This window comes from Megalobrama amblycephala, linkage group LG6 (genome assembly GCF_018812025.1).
Source record: "Megalobrama amblycephala isolate DHTTF-2021 linkage group LG6, ASM1881202v1, whole genome shotgun sequence".
In the NCBI taxonomy this organism is placed as follows: domain Eukaryota; kingdom Metazoa; phylum Chordata; class Actinopteri; order Cypriniformes; family Xenocyprididae; genus Megalobrama; species Megalobrama amblycephala.
This window is the reverse complement of record NC_063049.1, coordinates 30134503-30146376: the sequence shown is the minus strand read 5'-3', so window position 1 is coordinate 30146376 and position 11874 is coordinate 30134503. Positions and strand designations below refer to the sequence as shown.

Below are 11874 nucleotides of genomic sequence, written 5' to 3'. Positions count from 1 at the left end.
AATATATGCGATATAGAAAATAATAACTCCTTCAGGTCACTTTAGACCCATGTTGTATATGTACAAAACTGTTACTTTTCAGGAACACTGACAGACATAAAGGGTGACCAAAAGCATTGATTTATGACAAAAAATAAAATTTGATGAAATATAATATATAGCCTAATATATGAAATATAATAAGACGTAAATCCATCAAATATACAAAAGCAGCCATGTTGAGATGTGAAATGTGTGGCAGATGAACAGTTGTCTGCAGTAAATATTTTCCTACTTGCAAAAATTTGCAAATATTAAAGATTTCTATATGGGTCATTTTTGACCCATGTGTGTAAAATTGATGTAGAAATACAAAAACTGTGTTTGTTTATAAAGTAAGAAAGAAAAAAAAAACAATGATTTGTAGACAATCAAAAACAAGATATTTAATAAATACTTGAAATAAATAAATGATAAAATACATTTCTTCAAATATTCAGGGTCATTTTTGACCCATGTTGTGCATCAAAGGGTTAAAAACAAAAATAAATTGTAAAACTATAATTTATTTATTTTTTTAATTGTGGTCGGCATATCGCGGGCCGCATTTGCATTCATGACGGGCCGCATGTTGATAACCACTGCATTAGATAGATAAACATTTATGTAATATTTCCTTATGGCTGACATATCCTTGAGCGCTCAAAGAGTTCTTTTGGTCGCAGACATGGCTGAAATTTCACAGCTAAGGTGTAAAACACAACCACATACTGTATGTCTAGAGGTCTAAGGGAGGATTTGCTATGTTTTAATCCCTCTTGACTACAGGTGAAAAATTAACCAATCAGTGCAGTAAAAGTGCCATAAGTCTGGCTCTATGATACCCACCACGACTTCAGACTAAAAATGTAATATTAATATCTTTAAATTAATAATACATATTCTGACCATCAATCAAGAACATTTATGCTTAGCTATCTGGGGATTATCTTTACCAAAATATGCCAGATAATGTTTCTGAATTATCTTAATTACATGGGTTTTTTATGTAATGTTGTTACATAAGCAATAAATGTAATATATGTAAAATATCATGTTCCTATAATTATAAATGCATTTAAAAGAAAGAGATTTATGCTTCTAGTTGAACTGGCTTTATCAGCATATCATCAAATTAATTTGATTAAAATTTCATAATTGATTGACAATTTTATAATGAATTAATTATGCTTATATCCCCTTAATATCTCATGAAAGGACACATCATTGCACATTTTAAGATATTGTTTACATTCTATTGTGCGAGAAACTGCTGGCATTTCTGATATGAAAAGTTAAGGGAGTTTTTTTTTTTTTTTGGCTTTGTGTTGTAATTCTCATCTCGGTTTTTGTCAGTGCCCTTATGTTTGTGGTGCATACGACAACAACCAGATGGTAGAGCCTTCTGTATTGAAAGGTAGTGCTTAATTAGAGCTTCACAACTGTAATGGTCCCATTCAAAACAGACAGAGGCGGAAATTAATCTGAAGGAAAAAAGCTTAAGTATTCATGACCCATGAATAAACACCCTCAACTTTGAACAGGGTCAGTGCATGAATATTCAGTCTATATTATGCTAAGTGTTGCGGGTAACGTTTATAATGATTTTGGAAAATATTAAAATGTTTAAAATGCCTACAATAAACAGCTTCAATTTTGCCTTATTTGATAAATGATTCTAACGTAAACTTTACATTTATTCTTGAATGACTAATTTATGTAATTAAACTATGTATATGAAATGCACTACACAATAAATTAAAAAATAAAGTAGCCTATTACAAAGATTGTAAAACTTGAACATCATCTTTAACCACATGCCATTGAGCATGATTCCATTCCACGCTTGGCTTAGACAGACATGTTCTCCTGCTTAACACTAATCAAGTATTCCTCATTATATCCCAGTGGCTTCATGTGACACTATGCCCAGTCACTCCACACTTCTGTGCCAAATTAGTTCCACCTAGTTGGCTTCCAATGACCTATTCAATGTAAATGGAAAGGGTGGAGAAAACAGATCCTGCTACAGGTTGAAAACTGTATGTTTACAAATACAACAAAAGAGCATTATAATTTAACCAATAGGTAGAAAAACTAGATATTCTACACTGGCAGAAAAATATCAGCATATAAAGCCAGAGTTTTCAATACTGCAAAGGGTCTGTAGAAAAAAACACATTTCTTTAAACAAAACTGAATGACATTTCTAGTTATTTGAATGAACTACTGACCTGTTAAGCATTACAGTTTTTAGGTTATCTATTTTATGTTGTCAAGCTGTATCACCAGATAAGTTTATCGCTGGTATTTTACTGGTGACCCACAGCCAAAGGAGACCAATCTTATTAGAAAAGATATAAAATATGCAATGTGTTCCTGGTCAGAAGAGGACCAAAAACAAACATCAGGGGGTCAACGGATGGTCAGTAATTTATCAAAACATTGTCATCTGAATGTATAATGCATGTGACTTGCAATAGGTGTTTTTTGGCACATGATTCGCTGGGTAAAATCTTAATTTCAAATGCTTAAATCTTTGGGGAAAATGATTTAGTTGCTACAAAACTGACAGCCACAGAATGTTCTGGCAACTCCGATCAATCTGTCAAAAACCGAAGAGCTGTGAAGAGCTTTTTTTCCCCCCTTTACATGCGTGCGCATTTGTGTGAATTCGTGGGTGCGTACAGTGTTGACGGGCATTCAAGCAGACGCCAGGTTCCACTGACTGGACACATCCACGCCTCCCCCGTCAAACGTCCACCTGCAGAGACGTGGAGACAAGACTGTTAGCACGAAGACAGACACAAACCAGCTCTCAAGTTCATCTCCCTGTTACCATGCGGCAGCCATTTTAAACAGATGGTACCCAAACAGCCTGTCATGTTTACTGCTGCCGCCATAAAAGACAAGAGTCCAACAACACGGTCCTGCAGAGGCCCCAAGGGAGCAGCCAGGGCCCCGCAAACAGCTGCCTGGGGGAGCAGAGGGGCCTCAGCCCGGGCTGAACCCCCTCCTTCGCCGGCCCTCAAAACTCTTTTACCTATGCGGACATGCTACATTTACTACAATTAAACAAGCACGCCATTTGAATACGTGGTGACACCTCGCAACCTGCTCAACGGGGCCTGCATATAATCGTGTCCCCGTGGAGCCAAGAAGAAATTGTCTGTGTCACTATTAATGAAGGAATTTGCATTGTGATCTTAATTAAGGGTGGAATAATGAAGCTGACTTCTGAATTAGTTAATCGGCAAAAACTTGTACTAATACGTTTGCATGGCCTACAGTATAGGCACGCCCATGTGGATGATATATATATTCCACCAGAGGTTGGCGGAGGTTACGTCAACTGAAGGTGGCACGGTGCTAATAAGGCAGGTGCCGCTGGGCTTCTCTTCTCTTCGTCGGGTAAGCAAGATGGTGGCCTGACCCCCGCGCAGCCTCCTGGCACTCACCGACTGTCTTTCCCCAACATATCAAATAAGTTCGTGGGCACAGTAGTCCAGGTGTTCCACTTCACTACTTTCTCCAAGCACAGACTCTTTCAATTCAGGCTCTGTAGCCTCCAAGATGTACAGAAGTCACTGTGATCAGCCTCTTACAGTGAGCGCCAGCATGATTTCACACCACAAGCAGCCCAAAAGGCCATCAAAGTGCTCATGGTGGCTCAAGAGTCTCAAGTGCCCAATGAATAATTTATAGACCCTAAGAAAGACGGAGCAAAGAATTAATACACAATGGGTTGCAAAGGAGACCAACACACCATACAGTGACATCCAAATAAGCTTGCGAATCTTAAAGTTATTACTAGGAGGAGGAGGAGAAACAGAATGATCAAGTTTGAGGAGGCACCCTTGGGATTCCCAGAAACATCTTGAGCAACTGTCAGACAGAGTAGCAGGAAAATAAAACATGATTTTTGGCATCTCTTCTTGGTGGATTGAGAACATGCTTTTAATTTGTCTAAGGCTTTAGGTAGGTGTTACAAAAAATGGCTGAAAACAGAACATTTTTAAATGTGTCAGTAGTTGTGGCTACCTGCGAGACAGCCTAATTGAATCTGAACCGTAATCCCACTCACTGTATCAACAAATCAGGCATAATTAAAGTAGCTTACATGAGATTCAGATTTCTCTTGCACATTTGTCAACGACTAACCTCCTTGCTTTAGTCTGTGTGTTGATTCAGGCCTTTGTGCTGAATTTATAAGGTCAGAAGACAGATATTGTATATTGCATAATAGAAATTGTACATGTAAGTGGACCAAATAAACTAGTCAAAGTGTGTTTTAAGAGGTTTTTATCAAAAATGTTTACATGGTCATAATTGAAGAAAAAGCAGCCACTCACTCATTACTTCATTCCAAGACAAGCCAGAAAGTTATTACCAATTACCTGCATGCTGGCCAGTGACACTGAACTTCCCAGAAGTCCCAAAGGCCAGATATAATGCAGAAGTTAAAACAGGGGATATGTCTCAAAATCAAGCTAGCAAGAGCTTTCAGCTAAAGAGACCTCAGTCTGACGGCAGCATTATTTACAGATGAGGACTGGAAAACCAAGGGAAGATGAATTCCATGCCAAGCCAGTTGTGTAAACACAAGCTCCTGCTTGGACAAAGAGGAACTCTGACTTCAAAACAACAGTAAAACTGTGAACCTTACAAAACCTTTGGGGACTGGGCCGTTTGAAGTCTTGGCAACTCTGGGTACGGGTGAGTGGAGAATGAATTCTATTGCTACAAACCATCATCAGGCCCATATGATTCCCTGATTAAAACCATGTGTCGGAAGGCCGTTAGATTATTGTTCCTGCTGAGTGGCTAGTGGAGCAGTGATTGGTCCAAAGCTAGGGGCACACGTGTCAAAACAAGATGTGCATTTGACTCTTTGGTCCAGCATGTGCAAAGATCTTAAAGGGGACCCATTATACCCCCTTTAACAAAATGTAAAATAAGTCTCTGATGTCCCCAGAGTGTGTATGTAAAGTTTTAGCTCAAAATACCATACAGATCATTTTTTATAGCTTGTTGAAATTGCCACGTTTAGGGTATGAGCCAAAACGCGCTGTTTTTGCATTTGTCCCTTTAAATGCAAATGAGCTGGTGTTCCCGCCCCCCTTTTCAAGCATGACAGCAATAACAAAACATGACATATATGTGTAAGAACCGGAATTGGACAGTGAAAGAGAGACTGTAGAAGAAGTGACAACACATAGAATGCAACAGGAAGATTCTGAATGGTTAGTTGATGTTTTTATGTAGTTCATATGAAGATAACTCTGTTCTGATGTGCTGGCCTGTGCAAATAAACATTCCAATATTAGTACAAGCCTGATATCTTTACAGAAAGCATACTGAATTTAAAAGTCAGTCATCTGATTGCACTGTGCATAATAAATGATCATTTATGAATTACACAGACACGGAGCACGGCGCGATAAAAATATGTGCTTGACAAATTCAAGCGATCGACTTCACATTGCTTCCATATGCAATTTTTTCACAGACCCTCATTCACAAAGCAGTCTGGTGTAAAATGATTCGCGCAGACATAAACGAATTTCGGTAGAGTTGAGGGAGCATTTTCTTTGAAAACAAAATTAATCCACCTTGTCTTCAGAGGCTCAGATTTCGGGAGTAAATGGAGAGAGCTATGTGGATTAATACATCCAGCTACAGAACACCTAAAATGCTTGGGAGACATTCTCGTCAGTGCAGCAATGGCGGACTGTGTACAACTCGCTGTGAACTCGCTCAGGGCGGTTCTATGTTAAAACGGCAGTGTCTGTCAACACTCGTGGGCAGGGCCTGTGACTAATGTGACGTCACATTTAGCACCATGGCTGAAAACAGGTCGTTGGGAGACACTGCTTATGATTTATGAGGATTAAAAAAAAATTTGCATAGTAGGTCCCCTTTAAAGGAAGCATCAGGTGTCAACTGCTTCAGGATCCAAACATATAAAAGAATGCTAATCGACTGACAATTTATCTCCATGTAATGACTTCTTTATACATTTCAGTTCCACTTAAACCAAATTTGAATTATATATATGTTTTTGCAAGAAGTCTCACTCAACAAAGCTGAATTAATTTGATCATAAATACAGTGAAAACAGCAATATTGTGATTTTTTATTTTTTTTACAATTTAAAACAACTGTTTTATATTTTAATATATTTTAAAATGTAATTTATGATCAAAGCTGAATTTTCAGCAGCCCAGCCATTACTCCAGTCTTCAGTGTCACATGATCCTTCAAAAATCATTCCAATATGCTGATTTGCTGCTCAAGAAACATTTCTTATCAAGATTCTTTAACAAATAGAAAGTTCAAAAGAAATTGTATTTAATTTTTTTAAAATAAAATTTTTTGATGTGCGTATATATATATATATATATATACGCACATATATACGATATAGGTCAGGCCTTATAGACCAGCCATCCAAATACACTATTTTATGCATTGGTAGTGCTCATTACCAATCCATTAAATAAAGAAGCTTGTCTTCATGAAGCTATTCCGGTCTAGCATACAAAGGTTACAAAGGTTAGACAATCCAAACAAAAATCTTTAAGTTTAAAAGCCAGAAACCTTTCTGCTTTACAATGAAAAGTATGGGTTCGTTCAGGACCTTTATGAAGAGAGGAGGGTAAGGCCTTGTAGGCAGTGAAAGGGAAAAGGATTCCACAAATACATATGTGATTTTCTTTTACCATGTTAAAATTGTATTGGCAGTAATCAAGGCAGATTCAGGGAGAGAGGGGTCACGGAGCTGAAGTGATTGGAGGAGGTAGGATGAGGTAGATCAAAGGGCTTGGTGCGGGGGCTTCTCGGGGGGGATTAGACCCCCTCCCCGTTTGCATTTTCCTGCTGTTTTGCTAGCAACCCTGCACACGCCGCCTTGCCGAGATCAACCTTGGCTTGTTATGACAACGGGAACAACAAACAGAATAGCAGAATACAGCTAAATCCACTAGATACCATTCCACCGTGACTTTGTAATGAACTTTTGTTCAGATGGCAGGTGATGGATGTCCTATTGGCCAGGTACCTCGAGCCCCGCTGCACCCCAGACAGGTGCAGCTCAGAATATTGACGAGCCAATAAAACACGAGCAGCACAGGATGTGGCAGCCTTTCTGGTTCCTTTCTCTTCGCTTTGTAAATGCAAACTGGACGTTTGACAGCTGAAGCCTTTGGGAAATCACAGACATTCATTCTCTATCAAACAGAAATCAAAGAGAAGAGTCTACTCTACAGCATCCATACCTTGAAGAATCACAAACTGTTGTCACTATAGAAACATTTAGAACTCTGGTTATAAACACTTGCAGCTTTTTTTCATACTGAAAAATTTCTTATTTGGAAACCAAAACACCAAAAGCTATTTGCAAAACACACCTGGAGAGACAGTGACAGTGAAAGATGTTCAAATCTCTTAAAATTCTGACTTGAGCTCTTCTTGAGCTCTCTCCCCTTGTAATGTATATCAAGCAAGCAAAAGCATGTAGATCTTTAACTTTTATCAGAAAAAGAGACTTTTAATTGAGCTAAATGACTTCATAAGGCTCGCACAAAGCGCATTTGGTCAAGAGAACTTGTAATTAAGCAAGTTTTAATGAGTTTTGTAATGAGATGTAAGACATGTAATACTCTTTGTGTACATGTTCTGTATTTCCTCCAACGTGTATCCAACACAGCGCTCTTGTTTGATTAATTCTAATCCACTTAATTAGAAGCCATAAGATTTCCCTGAAGGATTTAATTCACAAGGCTGCATTCGCTGATATTAAGCCGTAGGTTTATCACTGTGCTGCCTAGTACAACACCGAGTGCACCAAGAGCAATATAACGCTAAGGACATAACGTCAAAATTCCTATGTCCCCCAGCCAAATTTCAATAATTTCTCAGAACGTGACACTTTTACACCATTACACAATTTTGCCAAGAAAGTGCATGCTGGGATCACTGGTGCACAGTTGTATAAAAACACAAGACAAGGGGATGAAACACTCACTCAGAATGAAATGTTTCAACACCAAACACCATAAAACCAGTGAGTGTGTGATGTGGGTCCAGAAAGATTTTACTGCTCTGTGGGGTGAGGCATAAAACCTTGTATATCCCACCCCCACACTGATGTTAGTGTCAAAGCAGAGAAACATGGGCATCTGTGCCAGCACAGAGGTGAATAGACATCTCTTGGACACAGCTTCCATGTTAATTCTAATTTTATGCCTATAAATTGGTGAAAACACGACTAGTGAATTGCATCTTTACAAGTTGTTTAGATTAAATTCTAAGATCTGAACGTTTCATGACTGACTAGCTAGTAAGTAACCATGTATCTGTTTTTGTATCTGCCAGTTAGACCATCTCCAATGTCACAGCTACACAACCCTTACCAAGACGTAATTAACAGCATTAATATAGACCCATTTAACATTAACATTTCCGGGGTTCTTAAAATCAGAAGTCATAAACTTCTATAGTAATGAACAGGAGATGACAGCAAATATAATATTTGTATTTCCATTTGTTCCAACAACAAAATATAAAAAAAAATCTATGATGGAATTTCCACGACTTTCCAAAAACGGGAAAAAAATAGAGATTGATTACGTTTGTCAGAAGAGAAAGATGTCAAATGTGCTGTCACTCCTTCAGCTATATTAGAAACACCCTTGCAGCAGCATTAATTAATTTTTTGTAATTTACTGACAAGGTAATATAACAATATATAGCATTGTAAATGTGTATTCAAATTTATTTTAAATTAAAATATGACAAACTACTAGATATGCGATGATAACTTTGGAAATGCTCATCACAGTCTGTGAAAAGGGTTTATTATATAACTGGCATTCACAGATAAAATGACAGAGTTCCATAAACAACAGGCTTTTTGCCTTCTGCTTGCATAGACAGATCCGAGTCCATGGCTTACTGAAAGAGAAGCACAGATTAAATTTCTGACTGATACACAGTCAAGCCAATATTAAACTTATACCATTTGTTTATTATTATACAATTATTATTATTATTATTATTATTTAAAAACAGGTTTTATTTATGAAAAAAGAGAAAATCGAATATCAGAAACTTTGACATGGAGAATATAGCAATTTTTAAACAATAGTTGAGTTAAAACTACATAGCAGGTTGGGTCAAATATTTAACCCAATTGCTGGGTTTGTCCATTTTTAACCCAACTTGGGCTATTTTTAACCCAGCATTTTTCAGAGTGTATGATTGGGGTTTAATCCCCTTTACCATAAACACCAGCTGATGATGGTATCTTACTGAAAAGAGACTGAGTCTGCACTGTTGCACTCTTGCGTCTTGAGATGCATGTGGAGAAATCCAGCACAGGCTCAATGAGGACTAGAGATACATAAGCTTGTATAACAGTCCTCATGAGACTGCAAATATGTTTTGTGTATCACAAGAGTATGTCAAAAAGCAAAATATCTGTTTGTAATTAGGTTTTCTTAAATAAATATTACTTTGACCAACACTGACATATGCTAACCACACTTTTCACTATAAATTACATCAACAGAAGGCAGTTAGTGTAAATCAATTAATTGCTTAATATTATAACATTAATAGAACTATCAGATATTCAAAACAATTGGTTTATGTTTTCCAAACCAGTAGGCCCAGAATATTCTATTTCAGGGAAGAATTTTCATTTCAGTGCATCACTCAATTGGATGGCTGTTGAATCTGGGAAGCATGCAGGGAATAAACAACAATGAATGCGTCTGATATATAGAATGATCCAGAATGGTTCCCGGGCATACTGGAGGCAGGAGGGTAGCGGGGGGTTGTCTGTATAGGATCTGAAGGTTGATGTGAAGTGCAGTCAGAGCCCTGTCCTCCAGGACGGCTTGCTATTCCCACAACCTCCCCCTGTCCTCCTGCTGAGACATGGCGACCGGGTGAAACAATACTTCCATTATCCACCGTCCCTCCCCAGCATCCAAAGAGCAATGTGTACTGAGCCTCAGTCAATTAAACCCAACACTTTCTAATTCATCACTCACCCTTACATGTAGGCTGGAGTGTGTAGCACACACAACACAAGAGGTGCTGAGTAGGACATGGGTACGTCCTCGGCGCAGTCACATCGGACTCCCGTTCGCCTTAAATATCCTCGAAATTTGCTTATCTTCCGATGCAGATGTACACTTCGCTTGTCCTTAATTCTGAAATATTGCTTGGGTTTATTAAAAAACACAAACATGATCCATTACAGCTCCCTTTGCTACCCTCGCGCACCCACATACGTAAAGCAAACGCATTAGGAACCGACAGCCATTTGTTTGCATCCACTTTACAAGCTTCTGGGAGGTTCCACTTGGTATCAGGTTCCGTCAAAATTTGTAATAACTTAATGTGACCTAAACTAGGTCACGGGCAAATTTGGAGTTAGCTCAAAGATGCAAAGCAAACAAGAAAGAAACATGAAAACAACAGCAAATGAAAACTATTTCAATTCATATTAGAGTATTTTAAAGTCTACTGGTATTACGAACAACACGACAATTTGAAAGAAAAAGCCTCAAACACCTACAACAGAATGTCTGTTATGAGTATGTCTTGTGTCATCAATCAAAGCAACACAAATACATGCTTCATCTAACATATGGTGTCTTTGATGACAATGACTATAAATTATGGCCTCTAAAAGGCCCACATTTGGTAAAACGTGTATTTCTGAAACACAGTCAGTTAAAAGTAATTATTTAAAACCAGCTATCTGTCACCAATGTTCCATTAACGTTCCACCAACATTCATTCAACAATACTGCATTAACTGCACTTGAAACTGAGACACATTGAGTTCATTGAGCTCCACTGTGAGGGTTTTCTCTAATGCTTAGCTGGCTACTAGCCTACCACGGTGATTGTAGGCTGGCCTGATTCCAGTTCCTGTACCCTGCCCAGGAGAAAGAGGCACGCCACAGCATCCTCCTCTTCCTCTGCCCGGCTTCTTCCAGACACAATGCTGGCGCCCTGACAACATCCATTTGATCAAGACAACTCTGTCACTCAGCAACTACCGCACTAAAAATGAACGGCAAGATGTTTTAATATTTTATATATTTGTGGCAGTAGATCTGTTATTCTGTTTCTCATCAAATAAGAACACCTGATTTGAATACTGAGAAGCAGAAAAGAGAAACAAAACATTTAAATCATTTATACAACTGCATTACCAGACACAGACATTCCATTCAGAATACAATACCTTGGCTTCACTCTCACTTACCATCCGTTCCTCTGCTCTGTTTAGTTAATAAAAAGCTGTGAATGTTATTTTTAAACCTTTTGCTTACTGAAAATAGACTAAAACCCTTTCCAGATTGTCTGTGTTGGCACTTGCCCAGGCTATTGTGAGGGGCAGATTGTGACACCAGCCGCCAAGCGCCGCATCCCCAGTCTGCTTACTGTGCAATCAGATAGATGAGCGTTTTAAGACGAGCAGCCATAAGGGCAGCCTAAAACACACCACAGCTCTGTCTTCCCGAGATGGCCTGTGCGGTGCCTCTGTGAAAATACTGTCTTTGGCAGTCAGCCAGAGGATTCAACCTCGCCGACGACCACGGGTCATTCTCATTTGAGGTGTGCCGTTTAAACAGCGCAAACATGCCACGGGTCGAGGTGATGCAGCTAACGCCCGTGTGGGATGCTGGGAATTCAGAGTGTGGCACAAGCACTGTATTTGGCTGTGATTTCACTGACTGGAACATTCCTGTGTTGCTGTCTGTGGCATCCTGATTCCATAACAGTAGTTCCAGTACACAGAAACAATCTCCTCCCATCTGTAAATGGCAGTCA

The 11874-nt window shown here is 38.7% G+C and overlaps 1 long non-coding RNA gene across 1 annotated transcript in view; it reads right to left on the bottom strand.

Annotated features, from left to right (window-relative positions):
• Nucleotides 1–2660: 2660 nt before the first annotated feature.
• LOC125270360 overlaps nt 2661–11874 on the bottom strand; it is a 52690-nt gene continuing 43476 nt past the window's right edge. The window contains exon 3 of the long non-coding RNA XR_007185337.1: nt 2661–2782. This is a non-coding gene — a long non-coding RNA (uncharacterized LOC125270360). The remainder of the gene's footprint in view (nt 2783–11874) is intronic.